The following is a 26564-nucleotide window of genomic DNA, read 5'->3' on the forward strand; positions in this document are numbered from 1 at the left end:
TTTCTTGTCCACGTGGCTGAGGTTGGTGTGCAGGACGTGGGCGATGGCGTCCTCTGTGGATCTGTTGGGTCGGATCTGTGGTGTCTGGGATGGAGGAGGAGATGATGTTCTTCAGCAGCCTCTCGAACACCTTCATTAATACCGAGGTCAGTGCAACTGGCCGGTAATCGTTCAGGAACGAGGGTTTGCTGTTCTTGGGCACAGGGATGATGGTGGATCTTTTGAAGCATGTGGGGACCACAGACTTCGCCAGGGACTCGTTAAAGATGGAAGTGAACACACCTGCTAGCTGGTCAGCACAGCAGCGCAGCAGACGGCCGGTGATGCCGTCTGGCCCCGCCGCTTTCCTTGTGTTCACTCTCCTCAATGCTGCTCGGACGTCATGCTCCACGATGCTGATCCGGTCTCTCGCTGATGATGTCACTGTCCTCTGTAGTCAGGCGATAGATAGCATTAGCCGCCTGGCTAACCTCGAAACGGGCGTAGAACCGGTTCAGCTCGTTGGTGAATGCAGAGTCGGCGTTGATCGGCGCAGTGTCCCTGGCTTTGTAGTCCGTAACGGTGCGTAGTCCATGCCACATATTCCGTGTGTCGCCCTGGTGGAAGCGAGACTCCACGCGCTCCCGGTACCAGTGTTTGGCATATCTCACTGCGCGCCGCACGCCGTATGAGGCCGCTGCGAGACCCGCGTTGTAGGTGGCGGTCCTGGCGTTCACTGCGTTCACTTTACTTGGTATCAGATTGATACCTAAATTTGTAGTATGCGCAGCACTACTGTTTGTAGATGTTTTTACACTAAGGGTATGGCGGGCCATGAGTAGCAAAATGAACGAATACGCCAGGAAATAATTCACTAAATAAGTAAATAAGTAATTAAAATATATATTGATTTAGTTTAAAACATTGAATAAAATATTTATTTCTATTTTCAAATAATTAATTACACATTTTCAATTAATTTCAGTTCTAATTAATTAACATTTAATTCATTATTTAGTCAGGTCATTTTGGCACTTGTGGCCCTCCATACAGGGAACTAGCACAGTCGTCTTCTTTTTACGAGTGTGTAGCGGGCCATGCCACCATTGCTGGTGGGCCCTGTGAGCTAAAGTGGTGAACAGAAGACCCAAATATACTGAAAGTGGGCTTGCACCTTGGGGTCCTCTAGTGGCTGCTCTGTGTATTTGCATAAACATGCATATACAGTAGCAAGACACAGCGTCTTGACAGACTCTGCCACACACTGAGCAGAGCCTGTCATGAAAATTGGTGCTAAAGTTTTGGTAAGTGAAATTCTTCATCCATTTTTTCATTAGTTTGCATCAATGGCGAGCGATAAACCCATGCAGCTTAAAGATGCAGTTTAAAGATGCAGCATGCTAACCAAGCTTGCTGCTGCTACCCTGCACATTCTGAGGCACATATGGTCACTTCTGGCTCTAAGAAGCATTAAACAAAAGATGAATCTGACTATAATGATGATCATGAACATGTGTGTAATAAATACTAATTTAACTAATTGAATCGTTGTTATCTATCTAAATAAACAGAGGAGTAGCACAGAAAAAATATTAGTACAAATTATGGTTATAAACCTTTGTTCAAATAAACAGATGTCACCATGGTCTGTATTTGTTTTTTAAAAAAAAGACTGTGTTGGCTTAAATAGCAGCAAGTTGTGCATGGAGTTTAAGCCAAGAGCTCACTGAAGTTGGCTTAATTTGCAGAATAATATATAGAAAAACTGTGAGTGAATAAAAATCTTGGACCGTTTGCTTGATCTGCCTTCAAATAACAGAAGCAACACATCTGCCAAGCTTCGGATTTCCCCACATGCAGGAGTCATGTGGTAAGAGACACGATCAGTTTAGAGACAGTCTGGAGGATCATTTTCTTTTCAAAGTGCAAAAAAAGGCCTGAGGTAGCCTATTAGGGATGTCCGCTCATACTGACATCATCAAGAGCCGCGAATAGAAAAAACTGTCTGAAGAAGAGCTTTAGGCTCACTTCTTTAACTCCTGCTGGCCTTGTTATTTGAATCTTTAGACATTTTTAAATGGAGATAAACTGCTGGTAAACGTATATATCTAACTGAAAATAAGGAAAAGCATAATACGTCTACTTTATATGACTTAACCACTGCAAGAGTAATATTGATACAGACTGTTGTACTGTATAATTTAAACAGTGCATTTGAAACCAGACACAGGACCCATAGGTACTATTAAACTCAGGAAGAGGAGATAGAGCACTAAACGCTCTCCCTTGTTCGCATTAATGTCCTCTTTTATTAGTCCACTTATCCCTCTGATGGCTTTCTACACTGCACCCATATAACCTTTCAGAGTTTACATCTTCATATTTACCAAGCACAGGATGCAAGCACTTTATGTTTTTGTCTCTACCGTGCCTTGTACTTTACAGGTGTGAAAATTAAATCTGATTCAACTTGAGTGGAAACAAACCTGGTGGGAACAAGCACAGTGGGGAATCCACAGTCCCATTAAAACGGCATTTTGGAAATAACTTGCTGTCTAACTGATCTGCTGACACACAGAAAATGCACAAAAATGGGTTCTGTGTGACGGAAGACTCGTTTGTGAAGGAACTGAAGATTTGAAACTGTTTGCAGTGAAGAAACTCTGCTTTAAGAACAAAGATCCAAGCGTCTGAGGCTTTCCTTGATTTGGTATCAATGATGATCGCGTGCAGCTGTGTTTTCTTTAATACCGCTGCAGAGAAGAGAAAGTGTGATTTGGAAAAAATATGAGACAGAAAAAAATAACTACTCAGTGCAGACTATTGCAAAAGTACATAAAGTGATGCAAAAAAGTGCAATAAGACAAAAGGTAACAACAAAAAAACCTCCCACAAAAATAATCACACAGAGACGCAAACAGTCACAGGAAGAAGAAGGAGTTGGGATTCTGACTTTTTTCCGAATTCCCACTCTAACCTCGGAATTAGGAGATTGTCTTCATAATTATCATAATCTCAGAATTCTAAGGAGGAAGATCAGAATAATGAGATTAAAGTGAGAATTTTTAGATTAATCTCAAAATTCTAAGGAAAAAAACAGACTTCTGAGATTAAAGACAGAAATATGAAAGAAAAATCATAATTCTGACTAATCTCAGGTTAATTTTTGACATTAATTCTGAGATTAATCTCAAAATTACGAGATTACAGTAAGTATTATGAAAAAAATCAAAGTCCTAATGTTTTTTCTCAGGTTTCTGACTTTAATCGCAGAAATCAGAATTAGAAATGAAATATGGGGAAAAAAAATTTCAGAATTCTGACTTTAATCTCAGAATTCCAAAAGAACCCAATGAATTTTTTTTCATTGGGTTCTTTTTTTTTGGTCACTTTTTTTGTAACTTTTTTGTGTCAAGTGACAACAAATAACTACAAACTGTCGAAAGTGATACAAAAACTTGTTTAAAAAAGATAAAATCATGCCCCAAAATGTAATGCAGTAAAATAAAATAAAATAAAATAAAATAAAAATGGAATTAATTTATAAGGAGCTAAGAAGACCGTGCAGTATTTTCTCCAATTAAAATACTGCACAGTATTTTAATTGGAGAACAAGCCTGCACTCACTACAGAGATTTTGATGCATAATGCTGCTTTCAGCCAGGAGAGGTGGGAGGTAAACCTACAAATGTTACAAATGTCTTGGCATTTCTTCGGAAATCGTGCACTTTAGGCAACAAAGTGCTGCAGTAATTTTTCATGCAATGGCTAACTCTAAATCAGGCGTTTGTCTTGATTAACCTCGGTATCCTCGCTTCCTGCGCCGCTGCTCTAATTAAAGATGTTCCACTGTGATTAGTAACATTTCATTATTTACTGAAAATCAGCACAGTATGAATTTAACTATATTCTTAATTGGAGGAAAATAAAACAAACTAATGATAGATGCACAAATTGGGAATTGTGTGGTTGGTGAGAACTGAAAGTAGGAATAAATAATGAAGATAAATGTACCAATTAGAACTGCAGGGGAACAGTGTTAGGATTAAATACAGATTAATTTGGTTTATGTATGTGTTCTCCAAAGTCTGCTGCTTGTTTGCAGGCTTCTTAAACTTCTTCCAAGAGCTTGTTAGTTAAATATCCACGTACTTAGCTATAATTGTCTGAGACAAGGACTGCAGGTAAAGTATAAAGACATCTCAGATGTTTAAAATAGCAATGTTTTTTTATTCTGTGGCATCAAATTCTGTTGCTAACAGAAATAGTGCCAGCCCAAGACAGTAATGATTGCTTGGCCTGAATGCAGTTTACTTAGGGGGCACATTCAACACTGACTGACAGCACTGACTCAGCTGAGCCTAATACGAGGTTAAAGAGTTTAAGCTCATTGCTGTTGTCCTTGTGGACGTCATGAATGCTGGCAACCAGTTTGGTGTCGCTTGGTGTTGCACGAGCGTGGGAGCAGGTCACTCTACATGTATTTCATACATACAGGAGCTCGGAGATCTCCAGATGGCATAGAGGAAGATGGGACTGCTTGAAAAGATGAAACCCTCTGCAGACTGTTTTTTTTTAATCAATCAAAAACAAGAAAGAAAGAAAGAATCTATCTTTCTTTCTTTCTTTCTTTCTTTCTATCTATCTATCTATCTTCAGACGAAAATTCACATTTCGTCTGAATGTTGCAGCAGAAACTGTAACATGTGTCTATTTTCAGTCTGACCATTCTGTGTGGTTGTATGGGAAAATCTCAGCAGATCAGCAGTTTCTGAAACACTCAGGCCAACAACCATGCCACATTCAAAGGCACTTAAATCTTCCTCATTCTGATGCTCAGCTTGAACCTCAGCAGACCGTCTTGATCAAGCCCACATGCCTAAACCCATGGAGTTGCTATCACTGATTAGAGCTTTGTGTTAGTGGCCTCTAAGTGTGTGTATATGAATATAAATGACACTGACCTTTTTCTCCATTACTAATTCATTTTTTTTTATCTTTATAAGTACAAAAATATATTTGTGATTAATTGCTTGATAAAAAAGCAAAACTGAAAAGCTAAAGTTTGTGCAGTAATTTCTTTTTAACCTTTGACATTATCTGCAAAGTGAATTGAAATCCAATACAAGCAGGCCAGTGAGTGTTTATAGAGATAAAAGCTTCATGTGCTCAATGAGGGCGATTGTACCGACAATAAATATGATTAGTCTCATGGAAACTAGCCAGCTCATCAACTATGAATCAGCATAATACATTTTTAATGGAGGCAACAGTTTACTGTAACAAATAATAACAAATCTGGGAAGAGAGGCTGAGGGTTTAACATGCTCTTTGTATGGTTAGTGGGAGGCAGAGTCATGGCAACATTCATTAATCTTTCACATCCTGTCAGGAAGTGATTTATGATCTGCACATGAGACCTCTTACACAACCCAATGTGTAAAATAAATGATTGATGTCAACAACACTAAAGCAAGGGCCTCAATTCGCTGCAGCCATAGCACTTATTGGATATTTCCGTGTAGCCATGGTGGCTGAGAGCTCCAGTAAATTTATCCAGATTAAACTTCATGAACCTGCATCTTCATACCTGTACCATTGGAGGACTAATTAACAAAAGAACTGCAGGAAATTAGTGCTTAAGAAGATAAATGTTTGATATTTAGGATGCTAACTGAAGCCTGTACAGTCTGAGATGTAGCTCTTATGCTTTTTTACAGTCCTTCGTTATTGGCACAAGTGAACAGTTGATGACAGTATGAACAGAAAAAGACTGAACGAGTATGGCTTTTTTGGGAGCATTACGAGTAGAAAGCCTTTTCGCTAAGAAGAGCACAGCAGCACAGCTTAGATTTGCAAAGCTGAATCTGAACAAACCACAAGACCTCTGGAACAATATCCTTTGGACAGATGAGACCAAAGTGGACATGTCTGGTCAAACACAGCACGTCAGCACAAACTGTGCCGTTTGTGCTGACGTGCTGTGTTTGACCAGACATGTCCAGGGTGGTGGAGGCATGAAGATTTCGGTTTGTTTTACAGCCACAGGACCTGGATACCATCAATCATGAACTCCTCTATATACCAAAGTATCCTAGAGTCAAATATGAGGACAGATAGATAAAGCTTTGCCTTAACAGGACAACTATTCCAAATGCAGCAGCAAATCAAAGTGTTGCAATGGTCTAGTCAAAGTCCAGACCTCAACCTGATTGAAATGCTGTGGTGGGACCTTAAGGGAGCTGTTCATGAACCTCAATAAACTGAAACAATACTGCAAAGAAGAATGGGTCTAAATTCCTCTGCAATGACTGAGTGACTGATAAAGTCATAAAGAAAATAATTACTTCAAGTTGTTCCTGCTGAAAGTAGTTCTACAAGCTAGTGAACAATGAAGGCACTTAGGTTTTAACAGGACTGCAGAGTCCTAACCAAAGCTTCTTTTACACAGGACTGCTGATGCTGGTGGCAGCTGGTGACAGAGAAAAGTGGGGATGTCTGTTGAAAATTAAATGAAATGAAAGAAAATGAAGTTTCTGGAAAGTTCCCAAGAGATGGATGACTGATGGACGTCAGGAAACAAGCAAGCAGGACTGAGGTAGTATTTATATCCTGCTAATTATTCAACTTGGCGGAAATGCAGTAAAATATTGTATTGTACTGTGTTACTTTTTTTTTCTTTAGTGGAAATTTAGGACGACTTTTTTTTAACATAAGCATGTTTTTAATGGCTCTGTTTATGTTTGTAATATCGTTCATTGTTTTCTTTATTTGTGACAAATGTTGGTTACGTGTTTTAATGCTATTAATTATGGTTTTCAATCATTTTTGTGCAAAACGTATTTGTTGCTCAGTGGATCCTCTAGTAACTGAAAGTGTCCTTAGGCATAATAACAGAATGCCAAATTGCTCCTAATCGTGGTGTGATATACATATGTGATAGTTATAAAGTGCTTAAAGGCAGAGAATAAAGCACTGTTTGAATGTATGAATATGGTTTCTAGTTAGCAGTGGTTTGAGTGCTCAGTTACAAAATAAGAGTGCCATGTAAGTATCACTCCAGCTCTGCCTGAAAGCTTCTACAGCAGTAAATCTTGCTACTTGAGCTCTGTTAGGCATTAGTGACTTCAAAAAATCAGAAAGTACAATAAAATTAAAGTGTTCAGATACATCAATATATTTTTACACTTCCCATTATCTTTGTCACAACAAAGAAAGAATAATGGACAAATTCATGGTAGGTGACATTTATATGGTTAAATACAACCCCAAACCAGCTGAGGTCATAAATGTCCTAACTCAAGATGACTCTCCTTGTGGTAGGGTTACTTGGCGTGGATAAGATTCGCCATGAGCTCCTGTAGGGCTGTTCTGGTTGACATGCCTCTCCAATGTTGCGTGGAGACCTGGGGTGGTCCTTCTGGACTGGCATACTGGGGTCGTGATTTGCCTTTGTTAACCTTGGATTCTGGAGGAAATATGTGGTTTTCATCCTGGTTGTGGAATACTGGACCAGCTCTTTATCCTCTTGAGGATACTCGACTGTGGGTGGAAGTTTGTGTGTAAAGTATACAAGTGTTTTGATGATCTGGAGACAGCATTCAACTGCATCCCTCAGGACAGCCTGTGGGAGGTGCTTTGGGAGGATGCGGTGTCTGGCCCACATCGATGGGTGTCTGGCTCACTGCTACTCAGGCCTGGACTGGGACGAAAAATCGGCCCGGGCATTTTGACTAGAGACCGGCCCACCAGGTATTATAGGAAAAGCCATAAAGCCTTTGAATGAAAAGAAACGCTGTTGTGACAGTGATGTACACTGTCTTGTTGGTATATGTATGATTTCTATACATTTTACATCAGATAAAAACTTTGGTTGTAAGATTCAGATAATTATTTAATAAAAGCATTTTATATGAGAATAAGAAAGAAAAGTATCTCTTTGTGCCCCCCTTTCCCTGTTAATGCCCTACCTGGCCCCCTGGCAAAACTTTGCTAGATCCACCCCTGCACAGTTACCAGCTGTAAGCTACTTAGAAAAGGATCCTGGTGTTATTTGTCTCTCAGAAACAGTTCATAACTTCTCTTCAACTCATTCATGTCACCTAAAAGGTGAACCTGTTTCTCCATCACCTGTTCAGCTCTGATGATTCAGTAAGGACATCTCCTGGTTTCATCTGCATGTTTCCCTCTGACCAGATAACCAAACCGATATCATGATCAGCAGCGCTTATGGCTGTGGCTCCAGCAAACATCAGCTGATACTAGAAATTAATATTAAATAAATTCTAACAACAGCTGATCAAGCTTAAACGTGCTGCTGTTGTTTAACGCGACATCCGCTGGTTTCTTCTTTCTGGCGCAAAGTGGCCGATAAACAAACAAGAGAGAAAAGCCGATCAGCTGATCATTGATCAGTTTCATGATTGAAGTAGCAACAGGAGGGGGAGAGAATGAGAGAAGAAGAGGCAGCTGCAGTGTAAACACACAGAATAACTCCAGCTTTGTGTCTTTTTCATTGTAGCTCAAGTACAGGACAAACTGTGTTCTTTCTCAGCTCAATACGAAACGCGTAATATTTTCTCTGAATGAGGGACCATTCCATTTTTTAAGGAGCAGTTGGCAAATCTACTAACTAACCTTATAAATAAAATAAAGTTCACTATCAGTACCATCATACCACCCGCCCAGCTGTATAGAAACTCTGTCATGCTAGCTAGTACGCAGTACGAGTTACTGTAACTGACTGTAAAAAGTCAGCACAACGAAAATAAACTACACCTAAACTTGGTTTATATCTGACCCAGATGGACTGCAGGTCATAACTTCTTACCTGACGTTCAGAACACCGGCGGCCGCCTCCGGTCTCTCCTCCTCCTGACTCCCCTTCCCTCATCCACCTGCTGGCGAGTTATTTTTACACATCGGCCAGCATCTGGCCAATCCACCGCCTCTCATTGTTCATGCCGGTACAAAAAAAATAAAAATAAATAAATCATCGGCCCATAAAAACGAAAAATCACCATCGGCCCACCGGGCAAATGCCCACCGGGCAAATGCCCGGCATGCCCGATGGCCAGTCCAGCTATGCTGCTACTGCTACGAGCCATTCGATTCCGGTATGACTGCAATGAGAGCTTGGTCCACATAGTGTTTGAGTTCACCAATTCTGCTCATAATTTCAAGGACAGAATTTCTAGGCAAAGCCAAGTAGAGAAAGGTTTTCACTTTGTTGGCCTCAGAATTTCGTCTATGTTTTTTGCAGACAGCATGGTTCTGTTGGCTTCATCGGGTGGTGGCCTTCAGCTCATGCTGGAACAATTCTGAGCCAAGTGTGACAGGGCCAGTATGTGGTCCTCAGCTGGAAAAGTTCAGAGTGCCCAGGTATGTTCAAGTTTAAATTTTATTCGCCACATGCAGGTTGCCCTGCAGTGGAATGAACCCGCCCCCCGACCTTACACACACACAACACAGACATCACATGGGGGATACAAGTTGGAGAACGGTTATATTACAGAAAAACCACTGAAATGTACACTACAATGGGAAAGTACAAGAGGAAAAAAAGAGACCTCTACTCATGCTGGGCTCCTATGGGAGGACAACATGAGAACAGGAAACAAAAAAAACTCCTCTGCACAGAAAGCACATAAATGTCCACAGCACAACATTATGGAGCACGTGACCAGCAACAGGGGTGGGTAGGGGGTGAGGAGTAATCCTAGGCAAACACAGCAGCCATCCTAGCACTGCGCCGTCTCTCCAGCGCGGGCCCAGACCCGCCGTGTTCTCCAGGAGGGAACAAGCATTGAAGGCGTTTGGAAAGGGAGGGGGGATGAGTGAGTGCGTATCAGTGTATGTGTATGTGTGTGCGTGTCCAGAGTTCAGCTGAGACAGTGTCCTTCGCCCTGCCAGGCTAAGTAAACAGTCATTCAGCCAACCCAGGTGGCCTTGCATGGAATGGGAAGAACAGTCTAAACACAGTCGTTATCAGGGAGTTTTTTGTTCGGCTCCAGCCTTGAGCCCACAGCTGGCGCCGAAGGGATAGCCTCATTATGATGGTGGTTTTTCTTTTGTGCGAACAACTCATGAGAATTTCCAAGCTGTTCTTAACACTCCGACACTGGTCTCTCAATCTCCCGTTGGAGAGCCGCGAGCTTCTCCAAGATGTTATCAAACTTGCGCTCTGTGGTCTTGTCATTCTTGCGCTCAAAGAGCTGATTCGGAGAACTCACGACCGCAGTGAGCTGCTCCAAGATGTGATCCAACTTCCGCTCAGAGGTGTTATTCTGAGTGAACTTCTCCATGATGTAATCCAATTTACGCTCAGAGGTCTTATTCTGAGTATTCACGGCAGCCGTAAACTTCTCCAAGATCCTATCCATGCTGCACTCAGTGAGCCCAGTCTGAGAAGTCGCGCCTCGTCCCATCATTTCAATCCCAGCGGGCAGCCCTGGGGGTTTGAACAGCCGGTTCTGCTTTCTTAATTCATCGATAAGCCAGGGCCAAGCCAGCTCCAATCAGCAAGAACCCTGTTATCATGGTTCCGAATAGGTAGATATCTTCAGTGTCCTCGATCGACAGTCCCGCCAGGCACACAATCCTCCATTTCTGCCACCCGTCCATCGTGTATCCGGCAGGGAAAGTACCTCCAGGGCACTCGGGCTCTCCAGAGCCCAGACTTCTCGTTGAGAAAAGGGTGTCAATAGCATTCAGAGACCAGTTGATCAAATCCATAATTCTCTTTTAGGTTTTAGAGAACAGACTGTGAGAGAGTGTTCCAGGGAAAGTAATAAAAAACACGAGACAAGACAAGGACATAAGAGGCTAAGCAGGGAAGCTAAGGGAGAGGAAGAGAGGAGAAAAGTGCGACCGCCTTCACTGAGAGCAAAAAGAAGCTGTAGTATCTGAGGGTCTTGTTCACAAGTGAGGGGAGCAGAGAACAAATTGGACCCAATTTTTTCGGTAATAACCAAAAGAATGAGATTGCTTATTTGGTAGGGACTCAAAGTAGAGACGGTATTTCTCCATATCGAAAGGAGCAAGGTGAGGTGGTTCAGGCTTGTCCTACTGTAAGGAGACCGAGAGTTAGACCCAGGACATGCTGGAGAGATTCAGAGAGACTCAGTGTTCCCCCGGATGATTAAAGGAGGTCTGGGCTTCTTTGCGTAGGCTGCTGGCCTGCGTCTGGAAAGGCTAAGCAAAGAGTGGGAGAGAATAAGCGGGAGAAAATGGATGGAATTCCCGTTTTCCTTTTAACTTTTTTATATTAGCTAAGCTAAAGAAAAGTTAACTTTTAAAAGTTTTTTTAATTGCTTTTCAAATGTTAAAGTGAAGTGCTGCTGGGTCTAAGAAGGGAAGTCAATGTTGAAGTGTTTTAAACCAGCATTTTTTCTAATGACCAGCAGGGGGGCGAATCATTTCTGGCTGTTTCTAATTCTATGGGAAAATGAGCCTGCTTCTGTCTTGAACTGGTGAGTTTGTCATCCCAATCATTACATTTAAGTTGTAAGATTGTCCCTTTGACTTCTCAGTTAAATCCACCCAGTGGGACATCTCAAGGCCTCAAGATGGGGCTTCACAAACCAATTGGTGACTTCACGTTGGCAATGCCCATCTTTTATATACAGTCTGTGGCTCTAATAAAGTTCTAATGCCTCTCAATAAAAAAATGGCTAAACACATTCACCAAAATATGCATATGCATGTAATAAAATGTGGCCTCTGTTTTTTCTTCTCTAACTACCTCCTCACAGACCTCCTATAAATGGCATTTGGGTGGGAGGATTTGTTGAATTATTTTCCATTGTGCTTTTTGTAGATCCATCAAGAGTCTTTCTTTGCGTTGCTTTTAAAGTGAAGTGTATTTTTTTTGTGTGTTCACTGAAAACAAACCGTCACCCAACTTTCAGCTGAAATAAACGCTCAAACAGCGGCGGGTTCCCACTGGGTCAAATCTGAACATGAATTTATCAATGCGAGTCCTCCAAGAAAAGAAAAAGAAAAGAAAAGAAACGCTGAAAGAAGCTTTGATGTGTGAGAAGCACTTTAACCAAACGCCTGCAAAATCTTTGCCTGAAGCAAATTTGCATTCTGATGAAGGAACATCTTCGCATGTGGGAGGCACTGGCAAACATCCTGGTTTATGAACTGTCTGTCAGCCGAAGCAGCTCGTAGTTGCCATAGAGGGAAAGAGAAGAAGAAAAAGAAGAAACGAGAGGGAGGGAGGAACTGCTTTCAAATGCACTGAGAGCATTTACTGCCAGAGAGAGAGCAACAAAGGAGGGAAAACAGATTGTGTGCTTAAATGTGTTGTCTCTAGTGGAGCTTCAGTAAAGACGAGGAAGAGCGTTTCCAATGAAGAAGCTCTGCAGCCTCTTAGTATTTGATATCAGCACCAGATTGGCGGCGTGGTCAGCTCGGAGCTGAGAAGCAGCTGAAGGGGGAGACGAAGGAAACTTCGCCAGGAATTTTATTTAATTTTTTTTTGTGATCCTGTTTTTAGATAAAGGAGCATTTGGTGGAATTTGTGGAACAACAATGAACCAAACTGCATCAGTCTCCCATCAGATTGAGTGTCAGCCTGTCAAGGATATCAAGGTAGGGCTGATTTTCCTTTCTTTTCATTGTGTTAAGGTTGTTTCTAATCTTTATCAGCTCTTACTTCTCATCCTCAAAGAGCTTTCACACTTTTAATTACCACTGCACCACACTAACACCTCTAAAACGCATCTGAACCAGCTTATAAATGAAGCTGCCAGAGTTACTTTTAGCTTTCAGGCTCATCCTAACAACTGCTGCATATTTATTTATTTTTACAAAGCTTCATAGTAATGCTCCATAATTCTTCAAAATGACAAATCTTGGTTTTTGCTTGCTAAAACCGCTAAGACAGAGAAAATGACGCACCCACTCCCTCAGTCTTAAACTTCACTGTGACCCTAACCTTTATACACGTATACACTAACATGAATAAAGTATCATAAAAAACAGCAGAAGATAGCCATTTCATTATGAAACACACTCGCCTTGTTGATCTCAACTGTGCTTTTTTTAGTTCTTTACTGACTCGATACTAAACTGTTGTCAGGAAACTAAATAAATTAAGTGCTCTACACCAGCGGTCCCCAACCTTTTTTGCGCCACGGACCGGTTTATGCCCGACAATATTTTCCCGGACCGGCCTTTAAGGTGTCGCGGATAAATACAACAAAATAAAACTAGTACCGGTACCGAAAAAAAGATTTATTCATAACACACGTGAAAAGACCCAGGAAAACCGAGTTAACGATAAAAACGATAACAAAATAACGCTGAAAACCGATAAAAACCCTGAAAACCATGCATTTCACACCTGAGCCTCAACTCTCGCGGCCCGGTACCAAACGACTCACGGACCGGTACCGGTCCGAGGCCCGGGGGTTGGGGACCGCTGCTCTACACAGAGTGGTTCTTGAATGGTTTATTAGATTTGCTTTGCTTTGTTACATTTAAAAGTATTAGGGCTGTAAATTTAACTGTTGTTGGAACAATCGAGAAGATTTGACCCTGTAATGCCAAGTGTATAATATTTGATACATGAGTTTTTGTGAGTTTTTGAGATCACTACATCATCGGTGTCACTTTTTCTCCGCAAAATGCATTTTAAGCATTTTTGAATTGCACAAAATTGCCAAATGTACCACAAACTATACAAATTAAAACTTATGTATCCATATTTATAAATAATTATTTTTTAAAAAAATTGTCAGATGGTTAAATAAACACTGAATTTTCAAAACAAAAAATTAATTTTCTCGCAATTATTTCATGGTTCAGATTTTACAGGGCTGATGCCGCAAAGGCCTAGAGTCCAGCTAGCAACCACTTGGCAACCACCAGTTGCTAGGGATAAAATCTCTTCACTGATCAATTGGCAACTGGTTGCTGGGGGGGTTGCTGTGAAGTTGACTGCTAAAGCCCCAGTCACGCAGTCCTAGAGACCGGTTGGTCATTGTCATATGGTAGACACTCATTGATAGGGAACAATGTGTGTTTCCCAAACAGTTGTGAAGCGGTTGCTGGATGCCGGGGGTTGCTAGAGGTTTGCGTGGGAGATGCCAACTAGTCTGCAAACACTTGCTAACTACTTGCTGAGTGACAATTTTTTTGTTGATGGTGAAAGGTCTATTCTTCAATGACCAAGTCAGTCACCTGATGTTAACCCAAAAGAGGAGTATTTCAGTTATTAAATAGGAAAGTAAAAGGCAGAGAGACCCACAAACAAGCAGCAACTAAAGGTGTCTGCAGTAAAGACCCAGCAGGGCATTAGCATCAGGGGAGGAAACACTATATGGTGATGTCTGTGGGTTCTTGAATGCAAAGTATTTTCATCCAAGTATGGAAACAATCCTTTTATTTAAAAGTATGTTAACTTGTCCAATTTTCAATTAGTCTTCAGTTGCTGAAAATGGGGCGGTGTGCATAAAAATGACTGTAATTCCTAAAAAGCTACTGCAGAATATTTGTGAAACCCCTGGACACCCTTGATTTAAAGCTGAAAGCCTCCACTTCAATCACATCTTGGTTGCTTGATTTAAAATCCTCTGTAGTGGCAAAACTGCAAAATAAAATTATACAAGAAAATATTGGCCAAATATTGGAGATGAGCTGATGGTGTCACACTAAGCAGGAATGTCTGGTCTCTTATCAGTGCTCACACCTTAGTCTTCACCAGTGTTGGGCAAGTTACTTTGAAAAAGTAATTCAATTATAGTTACTAGTTACTTCTTCAAAAAAGTAACTGAGTTAGTAACTGAGTTACAATATTCTAAAAGTAATTAATTACTTGAAAAGTAACTATTGCGTTACTTTAAAAAAAAGTTTAACCCTCTGGGGTCCAGGGTATAACTGGCCATTTTAACTACTTTTGATTTTCCCTCCACATTTTACCTTTAAAAACTATTTGCTTTGCCTTGTTTGATATCATTCTTTTCAGCACAACCTCACGTGTCTGAATTTATAGTCATGTTTTCATTTTGACATACTGTATTAACACAATTGATCTAAAATCAGACAAAAACCATAAAATCAGAGTAGAAAAAGTTATATTTTTTACTGTAACAACCACAAACATCTTTAATGAATCATATTTCATAACTTTAAATGCAACTATAAATTGTCAATTTTAAAATCCTATGCACAAGTTTACTTTTACCCTTTTTTTAAATAACCATTTGAAACTATTTACAGAACAATCAGCTGTTCTGCATTCAATAAGATGCCACACAAATTATTTGTGCCACTCCAAATATTTCTGTCCACTATAAAGGAGAACATCACAGCCTGATACCTGCAGGTCTGACAGCAGCAGGTGTATCACTCCTTTTTCTACCTGGAGACAGCAGTCACCTTATTGTTCTGACACACAACACAAAACTATCCACAACACTACACACTAACTACACAAGACAACACATGAACTACACACTCCAAACACGCTAAACGTCACAAATCTCTCACATCTCAAAACTCGCTCTCTCTCTTTTTCTGCTCTCTCTCTCTCGCCGTCACTCCTAAAACTTCCGCTGGTTTTTTTTTGTTTTGGTCATAAGCAGAGAGTGCTTGCTAGCGCTGTCCTTAGACAGTAAACGTGACGAAACTATTGAGGAAAAAACGCCGCGTATATATTGTTTATCATGACTCTGGTTTTACGTGGCCTATCAACATAATTTATAAACTGGTATATGTCACCTTGTTGCTTTGTCTTTAAGTGGTCGTGTGATTGGCTTACCACGACTACTTTATTCTTCCTCAGTCAAACAGCAGCACTCATGCGATTGTTTTGCCCCCTTAGCTCCAGGTGTTGTGCTAGACAGTGATCGTGATTTTCGCGTCCGCGGGAGCGCGCGCAGCTGCTTAAAGCTGTAGCGTCCAGATTACTTACGTAGTCAGCTACTTCCGTGCTACTGATATAAGATGCGGTAAGCTGAACACAGCTTCAACCGTCTGTTTGTTGAAAAATAGTAACGGACCGCGTTTCCTTGTTAGTAACTGTAACAGCGTTGTAACAATAGGAATAGTAATTAGTTAGATTACTCGTTACTGAAAAAAGTAACGCCGTTAGTAACGCCGTTACTTGTAACGCCGTTATTCCCATCACTGGTCTTCACAGATATATATGATAGCTAAGTGTAGTTTTGCAGAAAGAAAATTTCTCCTACATGAAAATGCTCACAGATGGAAAGAGACATGTCTGCAGAGTTTGAATTTTTGTGACACTTTGAGCACTTCAAGCCACCCTTCTTCTTCTTCTTCTTCTGTACAACTCACAGCAAAGCAATTCAAGTATTGTTTACACTACAGTCCAGAAGGAAAACGCTTTGATTCTGGGGTGAGCTCTCCCTTTAAGTGATCACCCATGTAATTTAAAGGCAGAATTGGAGCATTACTATGACAGCTCCAAGGACATGAAGTGACCCCAGATACATAAAGTCTGAAAAGAGTCACACTCTTTCCTTTATTATTAGAAATGAAAGTAAACAATCTGACTCAAAGTCTGTGTGGCTGACTTTATTTGTGATTTTTTTTGTTTGGGGCTGACTGACACCTTAAAGACCCCAAAGTGCTGTCAGCCAGTAAAAACATGCACTAATATTGGCTCTGGTTGTCAGCAAAGTCTGATACTGTTTTTTTTTTTTTTTTTAAATCCAAGGTAAAGTGTTGTTGTCATCTTGAAGGACAGAAATCCCCCCCCCCTTTCAGAGTTTGATCTTTTTTCTTTTTGTATTTTAACCAGCTAACAAACCGGTTTTATTTCCTTCATATTGTAAGACTGTTTGGCAACCTCACCGATCACTCAAGACCTCAGAGATTATTTTGTTCTATTTCTTTGTTCTAACAGTGTATGCATGTAGAATGGGGACGGATAACACAGATTCACTGAATATCTTACCAATGGCACACAGCACTGTCTCCTTCGATCTCAATTACAAGTAGAAATTTACGTAATATATAGTATGCAAAAGTCTGTTCATCAGCTCAAGATAGTATTTTATCTTCTTTTGTCCTTTACTTGTCCTGTTTCCTCAAATTTGGGGGGGGGGGGGGGGGGGGGAGACGACACACACTGCACAGTTTTCAGCAAATAGCTCTTTTGGAATTATCTTTTTGGTGCAATAAGACCATTTTATGTCCTTAAAACTATGTTATCTTTGGTATTTTTCATAGATTCAACTAAATGAGAACAAACAACATGTTTTTGTGACAGGCTGCTAATAACATAGTGCCTAAAGATAAAGATTACCAGAAAAGAAACCATACGTGCAGCACGGTCTACCTGACCTTAAAGTTAAGATGCCGCACAAAACAACGCGCTGCACGCTTTTCCGTGAATGAGTTGTATCAAATCCCTTTTTACTCCTAAAAAAGGAAATATTTAAGGTAAAAAGCTTCAAATTGTTACTATAGGCGGATCTACTATAAATCTTGGACGAGTTCAAATCTCAATGACCTCGACCTCAATGTAAGAGTTCAAATTTTCTGAAAGTTGTAGATGTGATAACTTGAGAATGCAGTGATGTAGAATTTTAAAATTGATACCTCAGGCCTTGATGCATGCTCAATCATCCAGGTAAGTAAATCTCCAAAGGTTGATTCTGTTCATCTGGACGTAGCGTTTTCAGTGGGAGAAACGTTTCGTCACTCATCCAAGTGACTTCTTCAGTCTCAGCTGACTTCAGGTTCCCCCAGTCTTATAAACAGTACATTTGCATAATGACTAAAACCAGCACCACTGAAGGAATAATGGGCTGGGAGGTCAGTTCCTTAATCAAAGCCCCCAGCATCCAACATCACCATGGAGGAGAGGAAGGCACTCACATCACTTAGTAATGACAACATTATCATCCTTCTGGCAGACAAGGGTAGGTGCACAGTATTGCTAAACCAGAAAGACTATCATGAGAAAATTTTGTCACTGCTCAGTGATGAAAATACTTATGAGCCCCTGAAACGAGACCCAGGAAGTGGTTACAGGAAGAGGGTGATAGACTGTCTGAAGCAGTTAGAACAAGACAAGGCTATTGACCGGACCTCATACCACAGGCTATACCCAGGGGAATCTACACCAAGTCTGTATGGTTTACCGAAGATACATAAACAGGGTGCACCTTTAAGACTGATTGTCTGTATGATCAACTCGGTCACCTATAACATCTCCAAGTCTCTGACTTCGATCCTCAACCCGCTGGTGGGCAGCTCTGAACACCACATCCAGAACACCCTGGATTTTGTTGAGAAGGTGAGAGATGTCATGATGGAGGCAGATGAAACCATGGTCTCGTATGACGTTACATCTCTCTTCACTTGCATCCCAGTCACGGAAACGTTGGAGGTAGTTCGTAAGAGATTACAGGATGACCCCAACCTCAGCAACAGGACCACTCTCAGCATCAACCAAGTGTGTTTGCTTTTGGAACTGTGTCTTCATTCCACCTATTTCACATACAAGGGTCAGTTCCACAGGCAGAAACATGGGTGTGCCATGGGTTCCCCAGTTTCACCCATCGTGGCCAACTTGTAAATGGAAGAAGTGGAAAAGAGGGCTTTGCTATCCTACCCTGGAACACCACCAAGTCATTGGTTCAGGTATGTGGATGACACCTGAGTGAAAATCAAATCTCAGGACATACCACAATTCACGGATCACATTAACTCGGTGGACCGACACATCAAATTCACCAGGGAGGATATGAAAAGTGGCAGGTTAGCCTTCTTAGACTGTGAGATTTCCATCAGTAATGGGGGACATCTAAAAGCTGATGTGTACCGTAAACCTACACATACGGCTCAGTATTTAAGGTTTGACTCTCATCATCCACTGGAGCATAAACTGGGTGTCATCAGGACGCTACAACACAGAGCGAACACCACCCCCACTGACACAGCGGCCAGGGAAGCAGAAGAACATCACACCAAGAAGGCCCTGAGTAAATGTGGTTATCCCAGCGGGACTTTTGTCAAAGCTGGGAAGACGCCAAAAAAAAAAACTCCAGCCGATCCAGGAGAGAAGGACAACCGCTGCCTAAGCGAAACCTGTAGTGATCCCGTATGTGTCAGGAGTATCTGAGCAGAGCAGAGACACAAACAGAGTAACATAGTGTACGCTGTTAAGTGCCAGGAGGATTGCCAGGATTTATACGTCGCGGAAACCAAACAACCTCTGGCAAAGCGGATGGCACAACACAGAAGAGCTAACTCGTCAGGCCAGGACTCTGCAGTCTATTTACACCTACAGGCCAGTGGACACTCTTTCAAGGATGAGGATGTACACATCTTGGACGGGGAGGAACGCTGGTTTGAGCGCGGAGTAAAGGAGGCCATTTATGTGAAAAGGGAAAGACCATCTCTGAATCGAGGAGGGGGCCTAAGGGTACATCTTTCACCATCTTACAATGCTGTGATTGCAGCCATTCCCCAACTCTCTGTGAATGGTACTCATGGCCATTGATCAGTGGGTTTTGATCAGGGGGTTTTGGTCAGTGGTTGTTGATCAATGGTCATGAGAATCTGCATAATTATGATTAAGGAACTGGCCTCCCAGCCCATTGTTCCTTCAGTGGGCTGGTTTCAGTCATTATGCAAATGTACTGTTTATAAGATTTGGGGAAACGTGCAGTCAGCTGAGACTGAAGAAGTCACTTGGATGAGTGACGAAACGTTTCTCCCATTGAAAACGTTACGTCCAGATGAATTAAATTGAATGAACTCTCTGGAACTCTGGCAGTGATGATGAGCTTTTCTGTAGTCTCTAGATGGAGTCAACAAACAATTAAAATGTAGTAACAGACAATAGACTGTATATAAGAGATAGATATAGCCACCATGACACTTTAACTGTGAGGAATAAAATTTCAGGATTTTAATTGCAGCAAGTGCTTAAATAATATATGCAAGTTTAAAGTAAAGATTATTGTGCTTTGGTCTGTATTATTTCTACATATACATTCATGTGGTGCTAGTCTTTTACACCTCTGCTTACACCTCTTTTTCCAGTGCTACAACACACAATAAGACACCTACTGTTACTATATAAACATGGGAATTAATTTCTTCACACTATAGAATACATTTTCTGACAAAATAACTTAGATTATGAGGTTAAACATCATATAGAAGGAAACTCAAGCCCTCATTAGACAAAACCAGTTTCTGTATTTGACAGTGATATGAAGTGATCACAGCGGTGATCATTTTTTTGTGACCTCTTTATATTTTTTTCTTTAATTTTCTCAGTTAGATGCAGAGACAGAGACACAACACTAAAGAGCTTCATTGTTGCTCGCAGTTTATGCAAAGCACTTCTAGGCTGCCGGCAGATTCCTCAGACAGGCAGAGGAACAGCCAGCCGAAGTATAATCCCGTATTGCTGCAGCCCCACATCAGCAGGATGGGGGTAATCTAGCAGGAGGTAGCTTCGATAAGAGAAGGAACTTATGCAAAGAAATATGTGGAGTGTTTCCTCAGATACATGAGAAAAAATGGTGTAAAAAAGTTCCTCTTGCATCAATATCTCTTTTTCTACCCCTACAACACTCTGCTATGTGGTGCCAAACCTCCCAGAAAAATAAAGGCTTGATGGGTCATGGTAGCTGCAACTGTGGAAGGCAGAACGACAAGGTTAAATGTAGAAACTTTACCCTGCAACGAATAAAAGGCCAAAACTTGGGAATAAAAATTTCTGCTTGATTAAAACTGCCACTTCACATCTTTATATCTCATAAAAGTCTGAAATAACATACAGGTTGTAGTGTGAGTGTGGACTTGTGTCTTTTTTGTATTTTGTAGAAAAAACACCAGAATTGGGCATAAATCTCATTTTAGATCAGAGTAAATGTTATAGTTGGTGGCCTGTTGTCCTGTGTGCATGACAGCAGACATGTTTTAAGTCAGAAATGGCATGAAATGAAAACCTGCGGTGAAGGTGGGTTGCAAAGTGGATTGCAGATTCAGAACAACCCGAGGTATGCTAATGTTACCGTCACACAAGACAAAACAGTGTTAGCATGAACTGAATTTCTGTGTCTTCAATGAACTTGTAATATTGTTGGCTTAGAACAGGGGTGGGCAATCTCAGTCCACGAGTGCCGGTGTCCCTGCAGGTTTTAGATGTGTCCTCGAACCAACACAGCTGATTTAAATGGCTAAATTAGCTCCTCAACATGTCCTGAAGTTCTCCAGAGGCCTGGTAACGAACTAATCATGTGATTCAGGTGTGTTGACCCAAGGTGAGATCTAAAACCTGCAGGGACACCGGCCCTCATGGACTGAGATTGCCCACCCCTGGCTTAGAATGTTCCTTCAACTCCAGAATGACTCCAGAATGTGTTCAGCAACTTTGGTCATAACCTGAGTGCAACCAGTTGGAAACCAGTTGAGTGGAGCTGTGCGCATCGGCGCCAAAATGTTGGCAATGAGTCCAGCAGGTAGCATCAGCAACTTAAAAATTAAAATCACACCTTGCTTTATTTATTTTGACTCTAACTTACAACTTAAATGTCACACTGCAATCAATCAGACTTCAACAGTTGTGATTGAGCTCATGAGCTTCTCGTCAGAAAGTGTTTACTGAGGTTGTGGATAGGATTTCCTTTTGCACCCAGGGTGTTCTGCACTGGAAGCTAGGTCCGTGTTTTCAATAAGAACAGAAGTACAGTCACTGGTTAGGTTGTGTGTCACACGGGCTCTATTGAGATGTAGAAGTCAACCAAGTCCAACAAAGCAGCTATGGCGACCTTTGATTCATGAGCTGTGGCTAAACAGTTTTACAGCACGTCATTCATTCTGGAGGAGTAAAATGTAAATCACTAAAATCAGGAATATGAGCTCTAGTAGATTAAGCTGTAAACATTAAAGATGCATCATCAACACCGTTAATCAGTGTTAAGATCCTTTTCCTGTTTTCCAGTCTTGCCTACCATCTTTCTAATGGCTTTATTGGTACTTTGCCACATGATCAGTATTTCTGAGGGGGTGTAGCTAGCAGATATTTGAAGCAGCTGATTAAAAGGGCTTGCATTGTTGCCATTCACTGGATGTCAGCTTTGACCTGCTTTGAGTTCATATATGGTGTATTTTGGTTGAATCTGATTGGATTTCCAGCTGTGGGATAAATATCCCATAACAAGTTGAAATCAGCATGCATTTACTGTAAATGCCGACTTGCTTTACTCCTGTTCATTATCTCTCCCTCTCTGTTCTCTCATTTTCAGTTGCTGCCATGATCATGCTGGTTGTTGCTAAGTAACTTGTTATTTCAGGACATTTTTATCATATATGTATGTATCAGTCAAATCCCATTTGCACGGGGTCAGAAGAGTGGGAGCACAGTTGTACACTGGTGTTTGCAGTGAGTCAGCTGTAAGAGCAACGAGCATCACTGTAAAAATGACAGGACACCGAAAGTTTTCTTTCATCTAAAAAAGATCGAGCTGGCACCTTGGCAATTTGCTGACATCGGAAAGAAAGCTTCTTTTTCTCTTTTTTTATGCTCATACAGAATTCAATACACCAGAAATGGTCTTTTTAAAAAGCATAACCTTGAAGTCAAAGACTGAATCATAACCGAGCAAACAGACAGAAAGGCTTTGGTGTGTAGAAATTTTCAGATCTGCCACAGGAAAATCTAAAACACTCAGCTTTGTATGCCCGCCTGCTAAAATGCCCTTCAGCAAAACGCTACATTATTACCTGCTTATTCAGCCTTTATTTCACTTCAAAGAGTGGCGTTTACTACAGCAAATGCACATAACAAATTCAGAGTTTGTGAAAATGAAAGCGAAATCACTGGTAGGCCACAGTGTATGAGTTTCTATTATACTAAAGTGGTCGTATAATACCAACTTGTAGCAAAGTAAATGTGACCTACACGTCACCAGACTGTGTTGTTTCAGATTTCTTCCTCAGGACACCAAACAAACCGTCCATGAACTGCTGTTTCTAAGTGCGGAAATAAACGCAGCACACGTTCAGCTGATAGTGTGGCAGCAGACATAGACACAAAAGACATTGCGACGCCTCTAAATGTGATCATTTTATATATAAAAATAGGTGAAATCAGAGTCTAGTTGTTGTCAACTTACATGTATTTTAATTTTGAGACCTGACACCATAGTTTTGGGATCTAGATTTTAATGGTGCAGAGCAGCCTGAAAATGGCTGACACATAGTTAATCCTCTACGTTTCAGTTACTGTTTCATAAATCGAGTAAATGCAAGAAAATGCAATTTTTTAATGATGATTTCATTTATTAGGGGAATAAAAAAGCTATCCAAACGTACCTGGCCCTGTGTGAGAAGTAATTGCCCCCTCTTGTGAATCATAAATGAACTGTAATTAAGCACAGTTTTTGGAAGCTGATTTCACTTTCACTTGTCACACTCAGGACTGATTACTGTCAGACCTGCTGAATCAATAAACCACATAAACAGACCCTGCCTGACAAAATGAAGCAGGTTAAAAGATCTCACATAGCAACACATCACACAACAATCTAAAGAAACGGCTGAGAAACATCTATCACTCCGGAAAAGGTTACAAAGCCATTTCTGAGTCTTTGGGACTCCAGTGAATCACAGTGAGAGACATTATCCACACATGGAGAAGACTTCCCAGGAGTAACCGGCCTACCAAAATTACTCCAAGAGGGCATTGATGGCTCATCCAGGAGGTCACAAAAAAAACAAAACAATATCTAAAGAACTGCAGGTTTCATTTCACTGATTTAACAATAAGACAGAGACTGGGCAAAAATGGCATCCATAGGAGAGTTCAAGGAGAAAACCACTGCTGACCAAAAAGATCACAAAGGCTCATCTCACATTTACCAAAAACATCTTGATGATCCCAAGAAAATATTCTGTGGACTGACAAGACAAAAGCTGAACCTTATGGAAGGTTTGAGTCCTGTTACATCTGACAAAATAACAGCATTTCATAAAAAGATCATCACAGCAACAGTCAAACATGGTGGTGGTAGTGTGATGGTCTGGAGTTGCTTTGCTGCTTCAGGACGACATGATGGAACCATGAATTCTGCTCTCTACCAGAAAATCCTGAAGGAGGATTTCCGACCATCAATTCATGCCCTGAAGCTCAAGAGCACTTGGGTCACACAGCAGGACAATGAGCAGAAACACACCACCAAACTGCACCAACCAAAAAAGTAATCACTCTTAAAATAATAGGTTATATATAATAAGGTTTTGGAGTGGAATAGTTGGAAGTGTGGACTTAAATCCAACTGAGATGCTTTGACATGACCTTAACCAGTGATGTGGCAACCAGAACTACATCTATGGGTGAATTAACTGCTGCCAATGCAGTTTAGTAAATCAATTTAGACCCAACGACTTTTACCAAATGAAACACCAAAGATGCTGACTGCCAATGAGCAGAACCTAGGTGACTGTTTCCACTCTGTGTGCTAAGGTTCAAACTGGCCTTCTGCTGATACAAAAGTGGTAAAAAATGAATATATTTTCTTATAAGCTCAGTTTGTAAAAGACTCTAAACAAAGAAATTCAGCAAGCCTTATTCTGTTTGAAGCAACCAGCTCAGAACTCCCAGCCTAGAAAGCTGTGAACATGAACAGATTGGCATCATAACAGAGTTTGGCGGCCTGCGCGGTGCCGAATAACAGTCACAATCACTGAATATTAACATTAGTCCCGTGCCGTCACTGCCATCTGTTACTTTGGACATGGATGTGAAATAAAGAAGCTCATTTACATTTAAGCAGTGAAGATGACTAACCCAGTCTCAGCCGCCATCATCATCACCATCACTGGCTTTACTGCTATGAAGACACTGATAATGTTTGTCTTTGACATACTTCAGCAGCTAATTTTAACCCCACCCACTCCCTCACTGGAAGGCTGATCGTGATTTTAACGAGTCCATTTCATGTTCATTAAAGGTGGAGGAGGAGGAGGAGGAGGAGGAGCGGCTGCTTGACTAGTTTCATACAAGGATATGAGGATTTGTAGTTTATAATTCCCAAATGCCGAGCTGAGCTGTTGGCATTTGTACGGCCTACACTGTTATCACGTGGAAGCTGGGACATGTGTGAGTCTCACTAAGTTCCTGACTGTGTGATGCTCGAGAATATTAACAGTGCATTAAGGCGGAGTGGCAGAATGGAAATCTGTGAACAGCTCAGAGCACAGAGTTAATATTCACTGTTGCCTTCAAACAGTTCAGTTTTTGATGCACACTCTCAGAGCTGTTTACATTACTACACAACTGCTGCAGCTATTACACTTATAGAAGAGGACCACGCATTCATCGGCACTCTTACATTTATTTATTACACTAATTCACCAATCTTCTATGTGACAAATTGGAAATCCTGATATTTTTTAGTCCAAAAGGTAAACCCAATAAAACTCTTTTTTTATAAGCCAATAAACCAAATTCCAGTAATGACGTAGCTACAGCTCTGTAGCATTTGTTGCAGCACTAAGGGCACAAGGACTTGCTGCAGTATTCCCTTGACAGATAGGTGCCACCACTCAGGCAACAGCTCTCTATCAGCGCTGAAACTGGGAAGTTAAATCTGCAAGCAAAGAAAGTTTTTTCCAGAAAGTCTCATCTTTGCAACATCTCCTTCTGTGTAGTCTGTGGGTCTTCTGTACTGATATACCGTTAAAATGTCATCAATCATTATAGACTCTTGTCTTCAACCTGGCTGCAGGAAAGACGAGGAAAATGAGGAAAATACAGGAGGGAAAAAAGACCAACTTACAGAGAAAAGATCAAATGAGATTACTACCATTCATCCTGTTGTCCTGTTCAGTGTTGCCATTAAAACAAAACCAAACAAAAAACAAAACTTATAAAAATACAGCTAGAATATAGATTTTAACAGATTTCTTTCTGTATTTTTGTCAAACTCAATTTGACTATTTATGGAAACCAACCTGGACAGGTCACCAAGCTAAGACACACTCTTTGGACTGTGGGAGGAAGCCCAAATACCTAGACAGAGCCCATGCAGATACAGGGAAACATGCAAACCCTACAGAGAAACACTGTTGGCACCACTGTGCTGCTCAGGAACAAAAGCAGGAAGTAAAAACCACATTGACAAAACTAACCTTCAAAATAAAATGGTGAGCAACTGAAAGACAAAGAAGGGGAACACAGAAAGGAGGAGGAGATGGAGAAACTAGAAACATAAAGGACCACAAGAGTGATAACAAGGAAGCTATAACCTCGCTCTCTCTATTAACAGGCACAATTAACAGGCGATCTATTGAGGATGAGAGGAAAGGAGGATGCAGAAATTAGACAAACATCCTATGAAATACTTAGCTCTGTCCTACATGATCTATTGATGAACCTGCCATTTCTATTCCTTTCTATTCTAGCATGAATTTTATGTATATTAAACAATTTTATCTTCACAGCCATTGATTTAAGCCCTGAATCTGAAGAGTCCTCAAATGATTGTAATTTAAGATTAATGCTGCAATATTGATGACTAGCTGATTCTTGATGGGTGTACGTGAAAGGTTGGGCTTATGTAAAGAGTGTTTCCCAAATACCC

Source organism: Pelmatolapia mariae, linkage group LG23 (genome assembly GCF_036321145.2).
Source record: "Pelmatolapia mariae isolate MD_Pm_ZW linkage group LG23, Pm_UMD_F_2, whole genome shotgun sequence".
NCBI classification, from domain to species: Eukaryota; Metazoa; Chordata; class Actinopteri; order Cichliformes; family Cichlidae; genus Pelmatolapia; species Pelmatolapia mariae.